This window comes from Oncorhynchus masou, unplaced genomic scaffold (genome assembly GCF_036934945.1).
Source record: "Oncorhynchus masou masou isolate Uvic2021 unplaced genomic scaffold, UVic_Omas_1.1 unplaced_scaffold_1178, whole genome shotgun sequence".
NCBI classification, from domain to species: domain Eukaryota; kingdom Metazoa; phylum Chordata; class Actinopteri; order Salmoniformes; family Salmonidae; genus Oncorhynchus; species Oncorhynchus masou.
This window is the reverse complement of record NW_027001548.1, coordinates 15,001-39,000: the sequence shown is the minus strand read 5'-3', so window position 1 is coordinate 39,000 and position 24,000 is coordinate 15,001. Positions and strand designations below refer to the sequence as shown.

The 24,000-nt window shown below is 45.5% G+C and overlaps 1 pseudogene; it reads right to left on the bottom strand.

Annotated features, from left to right (window-relative positions):
* The window catches only part of LOC135529532 (proto-oncogene vav-like), a 35,388-nt pseudogene extending 11,598 nt beyond the window's left edge, over positions 1-23,790 (bottom strand).
* Between the last annotated feature and the right edge of the window lie 210 nt (positions 23,791-24,000).

Below are 24,000 nucleotides of genomic sequence, written 5' to 3'. Positions count from 1 at the left end.
GTTGGTATCAGTAAAGTCTGGGAGAGGAACTCATGCTTGTCCTGTTAGTAAAGTCTGGGAGAGGAACTCATGCTTGTCCTGTTAGTAAAGTCTGGGAGAGTAACTCATGCTTGTCCTGTTAGTATCAGTGAAGTCTGGGAGAGGAACTCATGCTTGTCCTGTTAGTAACGTCTGGGAGAGGAACTCATGCTTGTCCTGTTAGTATCAGTGAAGTCTGGGAGAGGAACTCATGCTTGTCCTGTTAGTATCAGTAAAGTCTGGGAGAGGAACTCATGCTTGTCCTCTTAGTGTCAGTGAAGTCTGGGAGAGGAACTCATGCTTGTCCTGTTAGTGTTAGTAAAGTCTGGGAGAGGAACTCATGCTTGTCCTGTTGGTATCAGTAAAGTCTGGGAGAGGAACTCATGCTTGTCCTGTTAGTAAAGTCTGGGAGAGGAACTCATGCTTGTCCTGTTAGTAAAGTCTGGGAGAGGAACTCATGCTTGTCCTGTTAGTATCAGTAAAGTCTGGGAGAGGAACTCATGCTTGTCCTGTTGGTATCAGTAAAGTCTGGGAGAGGAACTCATGCTTGTCCTGTTAGTATCAGTAAAGTCTGAGAGGAACTCATGCTTGTCCTGTTGGTATCAGTAAAGTCTGGGAGAGGAACTCATGCTTGTCCTGTTGGTATCAGTGAAGTCTGGGAGAGGAACTCATGCTTGTCCTGTTAGTAAAGTCTGGGAGAGTAACTCATGCTTGTCCTGTTAGTAAAGTCTGGGAGAGGAACTCATGCTTGTCCTGTTAGTAAAGTCTGGGAGAGGACCTCATGCTTGTCCTGTTAGTATCAGTAAAGTCTGGGAGAGGAACTCATGCTTGTCCTGTTAGTAAAGTCTGGGAGAGTAACACATGCTTGTCCTGTTGGTAAAGTCTGGAAGAGGAACTCATGCTTGTCCTGTTAGTAAAGTCTGGGAGAGGAACTCATGCTTGTCCTGTTAGTATCAGTAAAGTCTGGGAGAGGAACTCATGCTTGTCCTGTTAGTAAAGTCTGGGAGAGGAACTCATGCTTGTCCTGTTAGTATCAGTGAAGTCTGGGAGAGGAACTCATGCTTGTCCTGTTAGTAAAGTCTGGGAGAGGAACTCATGCTTGTCCTGTTAGTATCAGTAAAGTCTGGGAGAGGAACTCATGCTTGTCCTGTTGGTATCAGTAAAGTCTGGGAGAGGAACTCATGCTTGTCCTGTTAGTAAAGTCTGGGAGAGGAACTCATGCTTGTCCTGTTAGTATCAGTGAAGTCTGGGAGAGTAACTCATGCTTGTCCTGTTAGTGAAGCCTGGAAGAGGAACTCATGCTTGTCCTGGGTAAAGTCTGGGAGAGTAACTCATGCTTGTCCTGTTAGTATCAGTGAAGTCTGGGAGAGGAACTCATGCTTGTCCTGTTAGTGAAGCCTGGAGAGGAACTCATGCTTGTCCTGTTAGTATCAGTAAAGTCTGGGAGAGGAACTCATGCTTGTCCTGTTGGTATCAGTAAAGTCTGGGAGAGGAACTCATGCTTGTCCTGTTGGTATCAGTAAAGTCTGGGAGAGGAACTCATGCTTGTCCTGTTGATATCAGTAAAGTCTGGGAGAGGAACTCATGCTTGTCCTGTTAGTATCAGTAAAGTCTGGGAGAGGACTCATGCTTGTCCTGTTGGTATCAGTGAAGTCTGGGAGAGGAACTCATGCTTGTCATGTTAGTGAAGCCTGGAAGAGGAACTCATGCTTGTCCTGTTAGTATCAGTAAAGTCTGGGAGAGGAACTCATGCTTGTCCTGTTGGTATTAGTAAAGTCTGGGAGAGGAACTCATGCTTGTCCTGTTAGTATCAGTAAAGTCTGGGAGAGGAACTCATGCTTGTCCTGTTGGTATCAGTAAAGTCTGGGAGAGGAACTCATGCTTGTCCTGTTAGTAAAGTCTGGGAGAGGAACTCATGCTTGTCCTGTTAGTAAAGTCTGGGAGAGGAACTCATGCTTGTCCTGTTAGTAAAGTCTGGGAGAGGAACTCATGCTTGTCTGTTAGTAAAGTCTGGGAGAGGAACTCATGCTTGTCCTGTTAGTATCAGTAAAGTCTGGGAGAGGAACTCATGCTTGTCCTGTTGGTATCAGTAAAGTCTGGAGAGGAACTCATGCTTGTCCTGTTGGTATCAGTGAAGTCTGGGAGAGGAACTCATGCTTGTCCTGTTAGTAAAGTCTGGGAGAGTAACTCATGCTTGTCCTGTTAGTAAAGTCTGGGAGAGGAACTCATGCTTGTCCTGTTAGTAAAGTCTGGGAGAGGACCTCATGCTTGTCCTGTTAGTATCAGTAAAGTCTGGGAGAGGAACTCATGCTTGTCCTGTTAGTAAAGTCTGGGAGAGGAACTCATGCTTGTCCTGTTAGTATCAGTGAAGTCTGGGAGAGGAACTCATGCTTGTCCTGTTAGTAAAGTCTGGGAGAGGAACTCATGCTTGTCCTGTTAGTATCAGTAAAGTCTGGGAGAGGAACTCATGCTTGTCCTGTTGGTATCAGTAAAGTCTGGGAGAGGAACTCATGCTTGTCCTGTTAGTAAAGTCTGGGAGAGGAACTCATGCTTGTCCTGTTAGTATCAGTGAAGTCTGGGAGAGTAACTCATGCTTGTCCTGTTAGTGAAGCCTGGAAGAGGAACTCATGCTTGTCCTGTTAGTATCAGTAAAGTCTGGGAGAGTAACTCATGCTTGTCCTGTTAGTATCAGTGAAGTCTGGGAGAGGAACTCATGCTTGTCCTGTTAGTGAAGCCTGGAAGAGGAACTCATGCTTGTCCTGTTAGTATCAGTAAAGTCTGGGAGAGTACCTCATGCTTGTCCTGTTGGTATCAGTAAAGTCTGGGAGAGGAACTCATGCTTGTCCTGTTAGTATCAGTAAAGTCTGGGAGAGGGACTCATGCTTGTCCTGTTGGTATCAGTAAAGTCTGGGAGAGGAACTCATGCTTGTCCTGTTGGTATCAGTAAAGTCTGGGAGAAGAACTCATGCTTGTCCTGTTGGTAAAGTCTGGGAGAGGAACTCATGCTTGTCCTGTTGGTAAAGTCTGGGAGAAGAACTCATGCTTGTCCTGTTGGTATCAGTAAAGTCTGGGAGAGTAACTCATGCTTGTCCTGTTGGTATCAGTGAAGTCTGGGAGAGGAACTCATGCTTGTCCTGTTGGTATCAGTAAAGTCTGGGAGAGTAACTCATGCTTGTCCTGTTAGTAAAGTCTGGGAGAGGAACTCATGCTTGTCCTGTTGGTATCAGTGAAGTCTGGGAGAGGAACTCATGCTTGTCCTGTTGGTATCAGTAAAGTCTGGGAGAGTAACTCATGCTTGTCCTGTTAGTAAAGTCTGGGAGAGGAACTCATGCTTGTCCTGTTAGTATCAGTAAAGTCTGGGAGAGGAACTCATGCTTGTCCTGTTGGAATCAGTAAAGTCTGGAAGAGTAACTCATGCTTGTCCTGTTGGTATCAGTAAAGTCTGGGAGAGGAACTCATGCTTGTCCTGTTAGTATCAGTAAAGTCTGGGAGAGGAACTCATGCTTGTCCTGTTGGTAAAGTCTGGGAGAGGAACTCATGCTTGTCCTGTTGGTAAAGTCTGGAAGAGGAACTCATGCTTGTCCTGTTAGTAAAGTCTGGAAGAGGAACTCATGCTTGTCCTGTTAGGAAAGTCTGGGAGAGGAACTCATGCTTGTCCTGTTGGAATCAGTAAAGTCTGGGAGAGGAACTCATGCTTGTCCTGTTGGTATCAGTGAAGTCTGGGAGAGGAACTCATGCTTGTCCTGTTGGAATCAGTAAAGTCTGGGAGAGTAACTCATGCTTGTCCTGTTGGTATCAGTAAAGTCTGGGAGAGGAACTCATGCTTGTCCTGTTGGTATCAGTAAAGTCTGGGAGAGTAACTCATGCTTGTCCTGTTGGTATCAGTAAAGTCTGGGAGAGGAACTCATGCTTGTCCTGTTAGTAAAGTCTGGGAGAGGAACTCATGCTTGTCCTGTTAGTATCAGTAAAGTCTGGAGAGGAACTCATGCTTGTCCTGTTAGTATCAGTAAAGTCTGGGAGAGGAACTCATGCTTGTCCTGTTGGAATCAGTAAAGTCTGGGAGAGTAACTCATGCTTGTCCTGTTGGTATCAGTAAAGTCTGGGAGAGGAACTCATGCTTGTCTTGTTGGTATCAGTAAAGTCTGGGAGAGGAACTCATGCTTGTCCTGTTAGTAAAGTCTGGGAGAGGAACTCATGCTTGTCCTGTTAGTATCAGTAAAGTCTGGGAGAGGAACTCATGCTTGTCTTGTTGGTATCAGTAAAGTCTGGGAGAGGAACTCATGCTTGTCCTGTTAGTAAAGTCTGGGAGAGGAACTCATGCTTGTCCTGTTGGTATCAGTAAAGTCTGGGAGAGGAACTCATGCTTGTCCTGTTGGTATCAGTAAAGTCTGGGAGAGGAACTCATGCTTGTCCTGTTGGTATCAGTAAAGTCTGGGAGAGTAACTCATGCTTGTCCTGTTGGTATCAGTGAAGTCTGGAAGAGGAACTCATGCTTGTCCTGTTAGTAAAGTCTGGAAGAGGAACTCATGCTTGTCCTGTTAGTAAAGTCTGGGAGAGGAACTCATGCTTGTCCTGTTGGTAAAGTCTGGGAGAGTAACTCATGCTTGTCCTGTTAGTAAAGTCTGGGAGAGGAACTCATGCTTGTCCTGTTAGTATCAGTAAAGTCTGGGAGAGGAACTCATGCTTGTCCTGTTAGTATCAGTAAAGTCTGGTAGAGGAACTCATGCTTGTCCTGTTAGTATCAGTAAAGTCTGGGAGAGGAACTCATGCTTGTCCTGTTGGTAAAGTCTGGGAGAGGAACTCATGCTTGTCCTGTTGGAATCAGTAAAGTCTGGGAGAGTAACTCATGCTTGTCCTGTTGGTATCAGTAAAGTCTGGGAGAGGAACTCATGCTTGTCCTGTTAGTAAAGTCTGGGAGAGGAACTCATGCTTGTCCTGTTGGTATCAGTGAAGTCTGGGAGAGGAACTCATGCTTGTCCTGTTAGTAAAGTCTGGGAGAGGAACTCATGCTTGTCCTGTTAGTAAAGTCTGGGAGAGGAACTCATGCTTGTCCTGTTAGTATCAGTAAAGTCTGGAAGAGGAACTCATGCTTGTCCTGTTGGTATCAGTGAAGTCTGGAAGAGGAACTCATGCTTGTCCTGTTGGTATCAGTGAAGTCTGGGAGAGGAACTCATGCTTGTCCTGTTAGTAAAGTCTGGGAGAGGAACTCATGCTTGTCCTGTTAGTAAAGTCTGGGAGAGGAACTCATGCTTGTCCTGTTAGTAAAGTCTGGGAGAGGAACTCATGCTTGTCCTGTTAGTAAAGTCTGGGAGAGGAACTCATGCTTGTCCTGTTAGTAAAGTCTGGAAGAGGAACTCATGCTTGTCCTGTTGGTATCAGTAAAGTCTGGGAGAGGAACTCATGCTTGTCCTGTTAGTATCAGTAAAGTCTGGGAGAGGGACTCATGCTTGTCCTGTTGGTATCAGTAAAGTCTGGGAGAGGAACTCATGCTTGTCCTGTTGGTATCAGTAAAGTCTGGGAGAGTAACTCATGCTTGTCCTGTTAGTATCAGTGAAGTCTGGGAGAGGAACTCATGCTTGTCCTGTTAGTAAAGTCTGGAAGAGGAACTCATGCTTGTCCTGTTAGTATCAGTAAAGTCTGGGAGAGTAACTCATGCTTGTCCTGTTAGTATCAGTGAAGTCTGGGAGAGGAACTCATGCTTGTCCTGTTAGTATCAGTGAAGTCTGGGAGAGGAACTCATGCTTGTCCTGTTAGTATCAGTAAAGTCTGGGAGAGGAACTCATGCTTGTCCTGTTAGTATCAGTAAAGTCTGGGAGAGGAACTCATGCTTGTCCTGTTGGAATCAGTAAAGTCTGGGAGAGTAACTCATGCTTGTCCTGTTGGTATCAGTAAAGTCTGGGAGAGGAACTCATGCTTGTCTTGTTGGTATCAGTAAAGTCTGGGAGAGGAACTCATGCTTGTCCTGTTGGTATCAGTAAAGTCTGGAAGAGGAACTCATGCTTGTCCTGTTAGTAAAGTCTGGGAGAGGAACTCATGCTTGTCCTGTTGGAATCAGTAAAGTCTGGGAGAGTAACTCATGTTTGTCCTGTTGGTATCAGTGAAGTCTGGGAGAGGAACTCATGCTTGTCCTGTTGGTATCAGTAAAGTCTGGGAGAGGAACTCATGCTTGTCCTGTTGGTATCAGTAAAGTCTGGGAGAGGAACTCATGCTTGTCTTGTTGGTATCAGTGAAGCCTGGAAGAGGAAGGTCAACTCACTCTCATGGCGTCTAGAGCCGTCCGAAGGTTTTCTTTCTCTGTATTGCTGGAGGTGTGTTTCACCAGCTCCTGGTAATCACATTACACTATTAACACTGATGCATTTAAGCCACCACACACGCACGCACGCACGCACACACACACACACACACACACACACACACACACACACACACACACACACACACACACACACACACTGTGTACCTGGAGCAGTAGGTGGTATTTGAGGACTCTCTGCATGGGAACCATGAGTAGATCACGCAGAGAACCTGCCACTGTTAGCCCTCTTAGAGCACTCCTGGGGAGGGGAGGGGAGGGGGAGGAGAGGGGGAGGGGAGGGGAGGGGGGGGAGGGGAGGGAAGGGAAGGGGAGGAGAGGAGCGGAGAGGAGAGGGGAGGGAGGGGAGGGGGAGGGGAGGGGGAGGGAGGAGGGAGGGGAGGGGAGGGGAGGGGAGGGGGAGGGGAGGGAGGGGAGGGGAGGGGAGGGGAGAGATCAGTTCAGTGTAAATTAAAATAGAATAAGCTACTTCAGAGTATCCACCTCTCTGTCCTCCTCCATGTTTCATATGGGTGATGTATCCACCACTATTCTCACCTCTAGTTTCATCTTAACTCCTTCCTTCATGGCGGACATCTTGTCCAGGTGTTTAGTAGCTGCTTCCACCTGACTGCAGTACCGCCCATACGGCAACAACCTGGGATAGAGAGATATATTTCAGCAATAAGGCAGAAGGGGTGTGGTATATGGCCAATATACCACGGCTAAGGGCTGTTCTTAGGTAAGACGCAACGTGGAGTGCCTCTACACAGACCTTAGCCGTGGTATATTGGCCATATATCACAAACCCACAAGGTGCCTTACTGTAGAGCTGCCGCTTTCAAGGTGCGAGACTCTAACCCGGAAGCTTACAAGAAATCCTGCTATGCCCTGCGACGAACCATCAAACAGGCAAAGCGTCAATACAGGGCTAAGATTGACTCATACTACACCGACTCCGAAGCTCGTCTTATGTGGCAGGGCTTGCAAACTATTACAGGCTACAGAGGGAAGCACAGCCGTGAGCTGCCCAGTGACACGAGCCTACCAGACGAGCTAAATCACATCTATGCTATCTTCGAGGCAAGCAACACTGAGGCATGCATGAGAGCATCAGCTGTTCCGGACGACTGTGTGATCACACTTTCCATAGCCGACGTGAGTAAGACCTTTAAACAGGTCAACATACACAAGGCTGCGGGGCCAGATGGATTAGCAGGACATGCGCTGACCATGACTACATACCCATAAATGACTACAGACCCGTAGCACTCCGTCTGTAGCCATGAAGTGCTTTGAAAGGCTGGTAATAGCTCACATCAACACCATTATCCCAGAAACCCTAGACCCACTCCAATTCGCATACTGCCCAAACAGATCCACAGATGATGCAATCTCTATTGCACACCACACTGCCCTTTCCCACCTGGACAAAAGGAACACTTATGTGAGAATGCTGTTCCTTGACTACAGCTCAGCGTTCAACACCATAGTACCCTCAAAGCTCATTACTAAGCTAAGGAACCTGGGACTAAACACCTCCATCTGGAACTGGATCCTGGACTTCCTAACGGGCCACCCCAGGTTGTGAGGGTAGGTAGCAACACATATGCCAGGCTGATCCTCAACACTGGAGCTCCCCAGGGGTGCATGCTCAGTCCCCTCCTGGACTCCCTGTTCACCCACGACTGCGTGGCTATGTACGACTCCCAACAGCATCATTAAGTTTGCAGACGACACAACAGTGGTAGGCCTGATCACAGACAACGACGAGACAGCCTATAGGGAGAAGGTCAGAGACCTGGTCTTGTGGTGCCAGAATAACAGCCTCTCCCTCAACTTGAGCAAGACTAAGGAGATGATTGAGGACTACAGGAAAAGGAGGACTGAGCACGCCCCCATTCTCATCGACTGGGCTGTAGTGGAGCAGGTTGAGAGCTTCAAGTTCCTTGGTGTCCACATCAACAACAAACTAGAATGGTCCAAACACACCAAGACAGTCGTGAAGAGGGTGCGACAAAGCCTATTCCCCTTCAGGAAACTAAAAAGATTTGTCATGGTTCCTCAGATCCTCAAAAGGTTCTACAGCTGCACCATCGAGAGCATCCGGACTGGTTGCATCACTGCCTGGTACTGGCCACTGCTCGTCCTCCGAACCACAAGGCACTACAGAGGTTTAGTGCGACGGCCCCCAGTACATCACTGGGGCCAAGCTGCCTGCCATCCTGGACCTCTATACCAGGCGGTGTCAGAGGAAGGCCCTAACAATGGTCAAAGACCCCAGCCACCCCAGTCATAGACTGTTCTCTCTACTACAGCATGACAAGTGGTACCGGAGAGCCAAGTCTAGGACCAAAAGGCTTCTTAACAGCTTCTACCCCCAAGACATAAGACTCCTAAACAGGTAATCAAATGGCTACTCGGACTATTTGCATTGAGTGCCCCCCAACCCCTCTTTTTACGCTGCTGCTACTCTCTGTTAATCATATATATATCTACAAGTACATACTACCTCTATCAGCCTGTTGTTCACCTAATACCTTTTTTGCACTATTTGGTTAGAGCCTGTAAGTAAGCATTTCACTGTAAGGTCTACACCTGTTGTATTCAGCATTTCACTGTCAGGTCTACTACACCTGTTGTATTCAGCATTCCACTGTAAGGTCTACTACAACAGTTGTATTCAGCATTTCACTGTAAGGTCTACACCTGTTGTATTCAGCATTTCACTGTCAGGTCTACTACACCTGTTGTATTCAGCATTTCACTGTAAGGTCTCTACACCTGTTGTATTCAGCATTTCACTGTAAGGTCCACTACACCTGTTGTATTCAGCATTTCACTGTAAGGACTCTACACCTGTTGTATTGAGCATTTCACTGTAAGGTCTACTACACCTGTTGTATTCAGCATTCCACTGTAAGGTCTACTACACCTGTTGTATTCAGCATTTCACTGTAAGGTCTACTACACCTGTTGTATTCAGCATTTCACTGTAAGGTCTACTATACCTGTTGTATTCAGCATTTCACTGTAAGATCTACACCTGTTGTATTCAGCATTTCACTGTAAGGTCTACTACATCTGTTGTATTCAGCATTTCACTGTAAGGTCTACTACACCTGTTGTATTCAGCATTTCACTGTAAGGTCTACTACACCTGTTGTATTCAGCATTTCACTGTAAGGTCCACTACACCTGTTGTATTCAGCATTTCACTGTAAGGTCCACTACACCTGTTGTATTCAGCATTTCACTGTAAGGTCTACTACACCTGTTGTATTCAGCATTTCACTGTAAGGTCTACTACACCTGTTGTATTCAGCATTTCACTGTAAGGTCTACTACACCTGTTGCATACGGCGCACGTGACAAATAAACTTTGATTTGATTGGATATTTCTCTACCTCTCTTTGTAGTTGATGAAGACCTGGTAAAGGTTCTCGGCATTCAGGGTTAAGATCGAGGTCTGGATCTCCCCCAGCAGACTACGATGGGTTACAGCCAGATCCTACACAGAGAGTCAGAGAGGGAGGGGAGGTAGAGAGAGAAAGAGAGAGAGAGAGAGAGAGAGAGAGAGAGAGAGAGAGAGGGACAGAGGGGTAGAGAGAGAGGGGGGGGGGTAGAGAGAGAGGGGGGTAGAGAGAGAGAGGGGAGGGGTAGAGAGAGAGGGGGTAGAGAGAGAGAGAGGGGGAGGGGTAGAGAGAGAGGGGGTAGAGAGAGAAAGAGAGAGGGGGTAGAGAGAGGGGGAGAGAGAGGGGGTATAGAGAGAGGGGAGGGGAGGTAGAGAGAGAGAGGGAGGGGAGGAGGTAGAGAGAGAGAGGGAGGGGAGGAGGTAGAGAGAGGGGGGTAGGGGAGAGAGAGAGGGGGGTAGAGAGAGAGAGAGGGGTAGAGAGAGAAAAGAGAGAGAGAGAGAGAGAGAGAGAGGGGGAGAGGGGTAGAGAGAGAGAGAGAGAGAGGGGGGGGGTAGAGAGGGGGTAGAGGGGGAGGAGGAGGGAAATTATGACTTCATATGTTGGGGGCTGTTTACCCTACACACACAGTTTACCCTACACACACAGTTTACCCTACACACACAGTTTACCCTACACACACACAGTTTACCCTACACACACACAGTTTACCGTACACACACACACAGTTTACCCTACACACACACAGTTTACCCTACACACACAGTTTACCCTACACACACACAGTTTACCCTACACACACAGTTTACCATACACACACACAGTTTACCCTACACACACAGTTTACCCTACACATAGTTTACTCCACACTCACAGTTTACCCTACACACACAGTTTACCCTACACACAGTTCACCCTACACACACAGTTTACCCTGTACACACACGGTTTACCCTACACACACACAGTTTACCCTACAAACACAGTTTACCCTACACACACACAGTTTACCCTACACACAGTTTACCCTACACACACAGTTTACCCGACACACACACAGTTTACCCGACACACACACAGTTTACCCTACACACACACAGTTTACCATACACACACAAAGTTTACCCTACACGCACAGTTTACCCTTACCAACACACAGTTTACCCTACACACACAGTTTACCATACACACACACAGTTTACCCTACACACACAGTTTACCCTACACACAGTTTACCCCACACTCACAGTTTACCCTACACACACAGTTTACCCTACACACAGTTTACCCTACACACACAGTTTACCCTGTACACACACGGTTTACCCTACACACACACGGTTTACCCTACACACACAGTTTACCCCACACACACAGTTTACCCTACACACACAGTTTACCCTACACACACAGTTTACCCTACACACACACAGTTTACCCTGCACACACACAGTTTACCCTGCACACACACAGTTTACACTGCACACACAGTTTACCCTACACACACAGTTTACCCTACACACACACAGTTTACCGTACACACACACACAGTTTACCCTACACACACACAGTTTACCCTACACACACAGTTTACCCTACACACACACAGTTTACCCACACACAGTTTACCCTACACACAGTTTACCCGACACACACACAGTTTAACCGACACACACACAGTTTACCCTACACACACACAGTTTACAATACACACACACAGTTTACCCTACACACACAGTTTACCCTTACCAACACACAGTTTACCCTACACACAGTTTACCATACACACACACAGTTTACCCTACACACACAGTTTACCCTGTACACACACGGTTTACCCTACACACACACAGTTTACCCTACACACAGAGTTTACCCTACACACACACAGTTTACCCTACACACAGTTTACCCTACACACACAGTTTACCCGACACACACACAGTTTACCCGACACACACACAGTTTACCCTACACACACACAGTTTACCATACACACACAAAGTTTACCCTACACGCACAGTTTACCCTTACCAACACACAGTTTACCCTACACACACAGTTTACCATACACACACAGTTTACCCTACACACACAGTTTACCCTACACACAGTTTACCCCACACTCACAGTTTACCCTACACACACAGTTTACCCTACACACAGTTTACCCCCCACACACAGTTTACCCTGTACACACACGGTTTACCCTACACATACACGGTTTACCCTACACACACAGTTTACCCTACACACACACAGTTTACCCTACACACACAGTTTACCCTACACACACAGTTTACCCTACACACACACAGTTTACCCTGCACACACAGTTTACCCTACACACACAGTTTACCCTACACACAGTTTACCCCACACACACACAGTTTACCCCCACACACACAGTTTACCCTACACACACACACAGTTTACCCTACACACACACACTGTTTACCCTACACACACAGTTTACCCTACACACACACAGTTTTCCCTACACACACACAGTTTACCCTACACACACAGTTTACCCTACACCTACACAGTTTACCCTACACACACACAGTTTACCATACACACACACAGTTTACCATACACACACAGTTTACCCTACACACACAGTTTACCCTACACACACACAGTTTACCCTGTACACACACACAGTTTACCCTACACACACACAGTTTACCCTACACACACAGTTTACCCTGTACACACACACAGTTTACCCTACACCTACACAGTTTACCCTACACACACACAGTTTACCATACACACACAGTTTACCATACACACACAGTTTACCCTACACACACAGTTTACCCTACACACACACAGTTTACCCTACACACACAGTTTACCCTACACACACACAGTTTACCCTGTACACACACAGTTTACCATACACACAGTTTACCCTACACACACACAGTTTACCATACACACACAGTTTACCATACACACACAGTTTACCCTACACACAGTTTACCCTACACACACAGTTTACCCTACACACACACAGTTTACCCTACACACACAGTTTACCCTACACACACAGTTTACCGTGCACAAACACAGTTTAAGCTACACACGCACAGTTTACCATACACACACACACAGTTTACCCTACACACACAGTTTACCCTACACACACACAGTTTACCATACACACACACAGTTTACCATACACACACACAGTTTACCCTACACAAACACAGTTTACCATACACATACACAGTTTACCCTGTACACACACACAGTTTACCCTGTACACACACACAGTTTACCCTACACACACACAGTTTACCCTGTACACGCACAGTTTACCCTACACACACACAGTTTACCCTACACACACACAGTTTACCCTACACACACACAGTTTACCCTACACACACACAGTTTACCCTACGCACAGTTTACCCTACACACACACAGTTTACCCTACACACACACAGTTTACCCTGTACACACACACAGTTTACCCTACACACACAGTTTACCCTACACACACAGTTTACCCTACACACACACAGTTTACCCTACACACACACAGTTTACCCTACACACACAGTTTTACCCCTACGCACAGTTTACCCTACACACACACAGTTTACCCTACACACACACAGTTTACCCTACGCACAGTTTACCCTACACACACACAGTTTACCCTACGCACAGTTTACCCTACACACACACAGTTTACCCTACACACACACAGTTTACCCTACAGATACAGTTTACCCTACACACACAGTTTACCCTACACACACACCGTTTACCCTACACACACACAGTTTACCCTACACACACACAGTTTACCCTACACACACACAGTTTACCCTGTACACACACAGTTTACCCTACACACACAGTTTACCCTACACAAACACAGTTTACCCTACACACACAGTTTACCCTACACACACACAGTTTAGCCTACACACACACACAGTTTACCCTACGCACAGTTTACCCTACACACACACATTTTACCCTACACACACAGTTTACCCTACACACACAGTTTATCCTACACACACACAGTTTACCCTATGCACAGTTTACCCTACACACACACAGTTTACCCTACGCACAGTTTACCCTACACACACACAGTTTACCCTACACACACACAGTTTACCCTACACACACAGTTTACCCTACACACACACAGTTTACCCTACACACAGTTTACCCTACACACACAGTTTACCCTACACACACACAGTTTACCCTACACACACAGTTTACCCTACACACACACAGTTTACCCTACACACACACAGTTTACCCTACACACACACAGTTTACCCTACACAAACACAGTTTACCCTACACACACAGTTTACCCTACACACACACAGTTTACCCTACACACACACACAGTTTACCCTACACACACACAGTTTACCCTACGCACAGTTTACCCTACACACACACATTTTACCCTACACACACACAGTTTACCCTACACACACAGTTTACCCTACGCACAGTTTACACTACACACACACAGTTTACTCTAAGCACAGTTTACCCTACACACACAGTTTACCCTACACACACACAGTTTACCCTACACACACACAGTTTACCCTACACACACACAGTTTACCCTACACACACAGTTTACCATACACACACACACAGTTTACCCTACACACACAGTTTACCCTACACACACACAGTTTACCCTACACACACACAGTTTACCCTACACACACAGTTTACCCTACACACACACAGTTTACCCTACACACACAGTTTACCCTACACACACACAGTTTACCCTACACACACACAGTTTACCCTACGAAAACTTTACCCTACACACACACAGTTTACCCTACGCACAGTTTACCCTACACACACAGTTTACCCTACACACACACAGTTTACCCTACGCACAGTTTACCCTACACGCACAGTTTACCCTACACACACAGTTTACCCTACGCACAGTTTACCCTACACACGCACAGTTTACCCTACACACACACAGTTTACCCTACACACACAGTTTACCCTACACACACAGTTTACCCTACACACACACAGTTTACCCTACACACAGTTTACCCTACACACACAGTTTACCCTACACACACAGTTTACCCTACACACACACAGTTTACCCTACACACACACAGTTTACCCTGTACACACACAGTTTACCCTACACACACACAGTTTACCCTACACACACAGTTTACCCTACATACACAGTTTACACACACACACTCAGTTTACCCTACACACACACACAGTTTACCCTACACACACACAGTTTACCCTACGCACAGTTTACTCCTACACACACATTTTACCCTACACACACACAGTTTACCCTACACACACAGTTTACCCTACACACAGTTTACCCTACACACAGTTTACCCTACACACACACAGTTTACCCTACACACACACAGTTTACCCTACACACACACAGTTTACCCTACGCACAATTACCCTACACACACACATTTTACCCTACACACACACAGTTTACCCTACACACACAGTTTACCCTACACACACAGTTTACCCTACACACAGTTTACCCTACACACAGTTTACCCCACACACACACAGTTTACCCCACACACACACAGTTTACCCTACACACACACACAGTTTACCCTACACACACACAGTTTACCCTGCACACACACAGTTTACCCTACACACACAGTTTACCCTACACACACACAGTTTACCCTACACACACAGTTTACCCTACACACAGTTTACCAAGCACACACACAGTTTACCCTACACACACAGTTTACCCTACACACACACAGTTTACCCTACACACACACAGTTTACCCTACACACACACAGTTTACCCTACACACACACAGTTTACCCTACACACACACCGTTTACCCTACACACACAGTTTACCCTGTACACACACAGTTTACCCTACACACACACAGTTTACCCTACACACACACACAGTTTACCCTACACACACACAGTTTACCCTACACACAGTTTACCCTACACACACATTTTACCCTACACACACACAGTTTACCCTACACACACAGTTTACCCTACACACAGTTTACCCTACACACAGTTTACCCTACACACACACAGTTTAACCCTACACACACAGTTTACCCTACACACACACAGTTTACCCTACGCACAATTACCCTACACACACACATTTTACCCTACACACACGCAGTTTACCCTACACACACAGTTTACCCTACACACACAGTTTACCCTACACACAGTTTACCCTACACACAGTTTACCCCACACACACACAGTTTACCCCACACACACACAGTTTACCCTACACACACACAGTTTACCCTACACACACACAGTTTACCCTGCACACACACAGTTTACCCTACACACACAGTTTACCCTACACACACACAGTTTACCCTGTACACACACAGTTTACCATACACACAGTTTACCCTACACACACACAGTTTACCATACACACACAGTTTACCATACACACACAGTTTACCCTACACACACAGTTTACCCTACACACACAGTTTACCCTACACACACACAGTTTACCCTACACACACAGTTTACCCTACACACACAGTTTCCCGTGCACAAACACAGTTTAAGCTACACATGCACAGTTTACCATACACACACACACAGTTTACCCTACACACACAGTTTACCCTACACACGCACAGTTTACCCTACACACACACAGTTTACCCTACACACACACAGTTTACCCTGTACACACACATTTTACCCTACACACACAGTTTACCCTACACACACAGTTTACCCTACACACACACAGTTTACCCTACACACACAGTTTACCCCACACACACACAGTTTACCCTACGCACAGTTTACCCTACACACACACAGTTTACCCTACACACACACAGTTTACCCTACACACACAGTTTACCCTACACACACACAGTTTACCCTGTACACACACACAGTTTACCCTACACACACAGTTTACCCTACACACACAGTTTACCCTACACACACACAGTTTACCCTACACACACACAGTTTACCCTACACACACAGTTTACCCTACTCACAGTTTACCCTACACACACACAGTTTACCCTACACACACACAGTTTACCCTACGCACAGTTTACCCTACACACACACAGTTTACCCTACACACACAGTTTACCCTACACACACAGTTTACCCTACACACACAGTTTACCCTACAGATACAGTTTACCCTACACACACAGTTTACCCTACACACACACCGTTTTTACTACACACACACAGTTTACCCTACACACACACAGTTTACCTACACACACACAGTTTACCCTGTACACACACAGTTTACCCTACACACACACAGTTTACCCTACACAAACACAGTTTACCCTACACACAGTTTACCCTACACACACACAGTTTAGCCTACACACACACACAGTTTACCCTACGCACAGTTTACCCTACACACACACATTTTACCCTACACACACAGTTTACCCTACACACACAGTTTTCCCTAAACACAGTTTATCCTACACACACACAGTTTACCTATGCACAGTTTACCCTACACACACACAGTTTACCCTACGCACAGTTTACCCTACACACACACAGTTTACCCTACACACACACAGTTTACCCTACACACACAGTTTACCCTACACACACAGTTTACCCTACACACACACAGTTTACCCTACACACACACAGTTTACCCTACACACACACAGTTTACCCTACACACACACAGTTTACCCTACACACACACAGTTTACCCTAACCACAGTTTGTTTTCCATACTCACAGTTTACCCTACACACACACAGTTTACCCTACACACACACAGTTTACCCTACACACACACAGTTTACCCTACACAAACACAGTTTACCCTACACACACACAGTTTACCCTACACACACAGTTTACCCTACACACACACACAGTTTACCCTACACACACACAGTTTACCCTACGCACAGTTTACCCTACACACACACATTTTACCCTACACACACACAGTTTACCCTACACACACAGTTTACCCTACGCACAGTTTACACTACACACACACAGTTTACTCTAAGCACAGTTTACCCTACACACACAGTTTACCCTACACACACAGTTTACCCTACACACACACAGTTTACCCTACACACACACAGTTTACCCTACACACACAGTTTACCATACACACACACACAGTTTACCCTACACACACAGTTTACCCTACACACACACAGTTTACCCTACACACACACACACACAGTTTACCCTACACACACACACACAGTTTACCCTACACACACACAGTTTACCCTACACACACAGTTTACCCTACACACACACAGTTTACCCTACACACACAGTTTACCCTACAGTTTACCCTACAAACTTTACCTACACACACACAGTTTACCCTACGCACAGTTTACCCTACACACACAGTTTACCCTACACACACACAGTTTACCCTACACACAGTTTACCCTACACGCACAGTTTACCCTACACACACAGTTTACCCTACGCACAGTTTACCCTACACACGCACAGTTTACCCTACACACACACAGTTTACCCTACACACACACAGTTTACCCTACAGTTTACTACACAGTTTACCCTACACACACACAGTTTACCTACAGTTTACCCTACACACACAGTTTACCCTACACACACAGTTTACCTACACACACACAGTTTACACCCTACACACACACAGTTTACCCTACTACACACACAGTTTACCCTACACACACACAGTTTACCCTACACACACACAGTTTACCCTACACACAGTTTACCCTACACACACACAGTTTACCCTACACACACAGTTTACCCTACACACACACAGTTTACCCACACACACACAGAAAATTTTACCCTACACACACACACACAGTTTACCCTACACACAGTTTACCCTACACACAGTTTACCCTACCACAGTTTACCCTACACACACAGTTTACCCTACACACACACAGTTTACCCTACACACAGTTTACCCACACACACAGTTTACCCTACACACACACAGTTTACCCTACACACACAGTTTACCCTACACACACAGTTTACCCTACACACACAGTTTTACACCAGTTTACCCTACACACACAGTTTACCCTACACACAGTTTACCCTACACACACACAGTTTTACACACACAGTTTACCCTACACACACAGTTTACCCTACACGCACACACACACAGTTTACCCTACACACACAGTTTACCCTACACACACACACAGTTTACCCCACACACACAGTTTACCCCTACAGCACAGTTTACACTACACACACAGTTTACCCTACACACACACAGTTTACACACACAGTTTACCCACACACAGTTTACCCTACACACACAGTTTACCCTACACACACACAGTTTACCCTACACACCCACAGTTTACACCTACACACAGTTTACCAAGTACACACACAGTTTACACACACACAGTTTACCCTACACACACACACACAGTTTACCCTACACACACACAGTTTACCCTACACACACACAGTTTACCCTACACACACACAGTTTACCCTACACACACACAGTTTACCCTACACACAGTTTACCCTGTACACACAGTTTACCCTACACACACACACACACAGTTTACCCTACACACACACACAGTTTACCCTACACACACACAGTTTACCCTACACACACACAGTTTACCCTACACACACATTTTACCCTACACACACACAGTTTACCCTACACACACAGTTTACCCTACACACAGTTTACCCTACACACACAGTTTACCCTACACACACACAGTTTACCCTACACACACACAGTTTACCCTACACACACACACAGTTTACCCTAACACACAGTTTACCCTACACACACATTTTACCCTACACACACACAGTTTACCCTACACACACAGTTTACCCTACACACACAGTTTACCCTACACACACACAGTTTACCCTACACACAGTTTACCCTACACACACACAGTTTAATTACCCTACACACACACATTTTTACCCTACACACACACAGTTTACACCTACACACACACAGTTTACCCCACACACACACAGTTTACCCCCTACACACACAGTTTACACCCTACACACACACAGTTTACCCTACACACACAGTTTACCCTGCACACACACAGTTTACCAAGTACACACACACAGTTTACCCTACACACACACAGTTTACCCTACACACACAGTTTACCCTACACACAGTTTACACACACAGTTTTACACAGTTTACCCTACACACACACAGTTTTACACACACACAGTTTACACACACACAGTTTACCCTACACACACACAGTTTACCCTGTACACACACAGTTTACCCTGTACACACACAGTTTACCCTACACACACACAGTTTACCCTACACACACAGTTTACCCTACACACACACAGTTTACCCTACACACACACACAGTTTACCCTACACACACACACAGTTTACCCTACACACACACACAGTTTACCCTACACACACACAGTTTACCCTACACACAGTTTACCCTACGCACAGTTTACCCTACACACACACATTTTACCCTACACACACACAGTTTACCCTACACACACAGTTTACCCTACACACACAGTTTACCCTACACACACAGTTTACCCTACACACACAGTTTACCCTACACACAGTTTACCCTACACACACAGTTTACCCTACACACACACACCTATGGAGATAATTACTTCTTTCTACAATCACTATACAAAACATTAGGAACACCTGTTCTTTCCACGACTGACCAGGTGAATCCAGGTGAAAGTTATGATCCCTTATTGATGTTCAGTCAGTGTAGATGAAGGGGGGTAGACGAGTTAAAGAAGGATTGAGACTCATGAGACATGGATTGTGTCTGTGCGTCATTCAGAGGGCGAATGGGCAAGACAAAATCAAAGTGCCTTTGAACAGGGTGTGGTTGTAGGTGCCAGGCGCACCGGTGTGTGTCAAGAACTGCAACGCTGCTGGGTTTTTCACGCTCAACATTTTTCCCGTGTGTATCAATCGTTGTCCAGCACCCAAAGGACGTCCAGCCAACTTGACACAACTGTGCGAAGTGTTACAGTCAACATGGGCCAGCGTCCCTGTGGAACGGCTTTCCACACCTTGCTGTGACAAACTGAGGCAGTTCTGAGGCTGTTCTGAGGTCACAGTTTCAGAAAGGTGTTCTTAATGTTTGGTTTAGTCAGAGTATAAACACAATACTACGTACAGAGGGAAGAACAGAACATACCGCCGTGTTGATGAAGATGCTCTCTATGTCGTGAGGCTGAAGGAACTTCTGGAGGGGCTTCATGAAGTGCTACGCACACAGAGAGAGAGAGAGAGAGAGACAGAGACAGCGCGAGAGAGACAGAGAGAGAGAGAGAGACAGAGAGAGAGAGAGAGGGAGAGAGAGGGAGAGAGAGAGAGTTACAGTTCAGTTTGACAGCAGAGAGAGAGAGAGAGAGAGAGAGAGAGAGAGAGAGAGAAACAGACAGACAGACAGAGAGAGAGAGAGCAAGAGAGAGACACAGACAGAAGAAGAGATGTAGAGAGAGGAGGGAGAGAGAAGGTGAGCGAGAGGGAGAGAGAAGGAGGGAGAGAGAGAAAGAGAGACGGAGGGACATAGAGAAAGAGAGAAGGAGGTACAGAGAGAAAGAGAGAAGAAGGGACATAGAGAAAGAGAGGAGGACAGAGAAAGAAAGGAGGACAGAGAGAAAGAGAGGAGGACAGAGAGAAAGAGAGGAGGACAGAGAGAAAAGAGAGAAGAAGGGACAGAGAAAAGAGAGGTGGAAAAGAGAGAAAGAGGGCAGAGGGAAAGAGAGAAGGAGGACAGAGAAAGAGGACAGAAAGAAAGAGAGAAGGAGGACAGAGAGAAAGAGGACAGAGAGAAAGAGAAGGAGGACAGAGAAAAAGTAATACCTGTAATATGGATTCCAGCGTGTCAGTGTATTTCTCCTCTGTCAGTCTGATCTCCTGCAGGCAGCATTCTCTCTTATCCACCTCCATCTTCTGCTGAACCATGACACAACCATAACACAACCATAACACAACAGCATTTCTCTTATCCACCTCCATCTTCTGCTGAACCATGACACAACCATAACACAACCATAACACAACAGCATTCTCTCTTATCCACCTCCATCTTCTGCTGAACCATGACACAACCATAACACAACCATAACACAACAGCATTCTCTCTTATCCACCTCCATCTTCTGCTGAACCATAACACAACCATAACACAACCATAACAAACCCATAACGCAACCATAACACACCATAACAAACCCATAACACAACCATAGCAAACCCATAACACAACCATAATTACACAACCATAACACAACCATAACAAACCCATAACACAACCATAACACAACCATAACAAACCCATAACACAACCATAACACAACCATAACACAACCATAACACAACAGCATTCTCTCTTATCCACCTCCATCTTCTGCTGAACCATAACACAACCATAACACAACCATAACACAACCATAACAAACCCATAACACAACCATAACACAACCATAACACACCATAACAAACCCATAACACAACCATAGCAAACCCATAATACAACCATAATTACACAACCATAACACAACCATAACAAACCCATAACACAACCATAACACAACCATAACAAACCCATATCACAACCATAACACAACCATAACAAACCCATAACACAACCATAACACAACCATAACAAACCCATAACACAACCATAACACAACCATAACAAACCCATAACACAACCATAACACAACCATAACACAACGCAACCATAACAAAACCATAACACAACCATAACACAACCATAACACAACCATAACACAACCATAATACAACCACAATTATACAACCATAACAAACCCATAACACAACCATAACACAACCATAACACACCCATAACAAACCCATAACACAACACAACCATAACACAACCATAACACACCCATAACACACCCATAACAAACCCGTAACACAACCATAACACAACCATAACACAACCATAACACAACCATAACACAACCATAACAAACCCATAACACAACTATAACAAGCCCATAACACAACCATAACACAACCATAATTACACAACCAAAACACAACCATAACAAACCCATAACACAACCATAACACAACCATAACACAACGCAACCATAACACAACCATAACACAACCATAATACAACCACAATTACAGAACCATAACAAACCCATAACACAACACAACCATAACACAACCATAACACAACCATAACAAACCCATAACACAACACAACCATAACACAACCATAACACACCCATATCAAACCCATAACACAACATAACATAACCATAACACAACCATAACAAACCCATAACACAACACAACCATAACAAGCCCATAACACAACCATAACACAACCATAACACAACCAAAACACAACCATAACACAACTATAACAAACCCATAACACAACCATAACACAACCATAACACAACCATAACACAACTATAACAAACCCATAACACAACCATAACAAACCCATAACACAACCACAATTACACAACCATAACACAACCATAACAAACCCGTAACAGAACCATAACACAACCATAACACAACCATAACAAGCCCATAACACAACACAACCATAACACAACCACAACACTACCATAACACAACCATAACAACAACCATAACAAACCCATAACAAAACCATAACAGAACCATAACAGAACCAATACACAACCAATACACAACAATAACACAACCATAACAGAACCAATACACAAACAATAAAATTACCATTCCCGAGTGTAAAAACAGCTCCCCCATCATTTAAGTGTGAAAACAAAGGAGCTGAGTTAACACATCTCTGGTAGTATTGACCGTTGTATTCTCTCACCGTCTCCGATGGCTCATCGGCCCTCATCAGGTCTTCATATATCTCATCCCCCTCATTCTCCTCATCCTCCACACAGTCATAAAGGTCATCATCCTCATCCACTGTTTCACTGAGAGGGGGAGAGAGGGGAGGGAGAGAGAGAGAGAGGGAGGGGGAGAGAGAGGAGGGGAGGGAGAGAGAGAGTGGAGGGAGAGAGAAAGAGAGGGGGAGGGAGAGAGAGGGAGGGAGAGAGAGGGAGGGGTGAGAGAAAGAGAGAGGGGAGGGAGAGAGAGAGGAGGGGAGGAAGAGAGGAGAGGGAGGGAGAGAGAAAGAG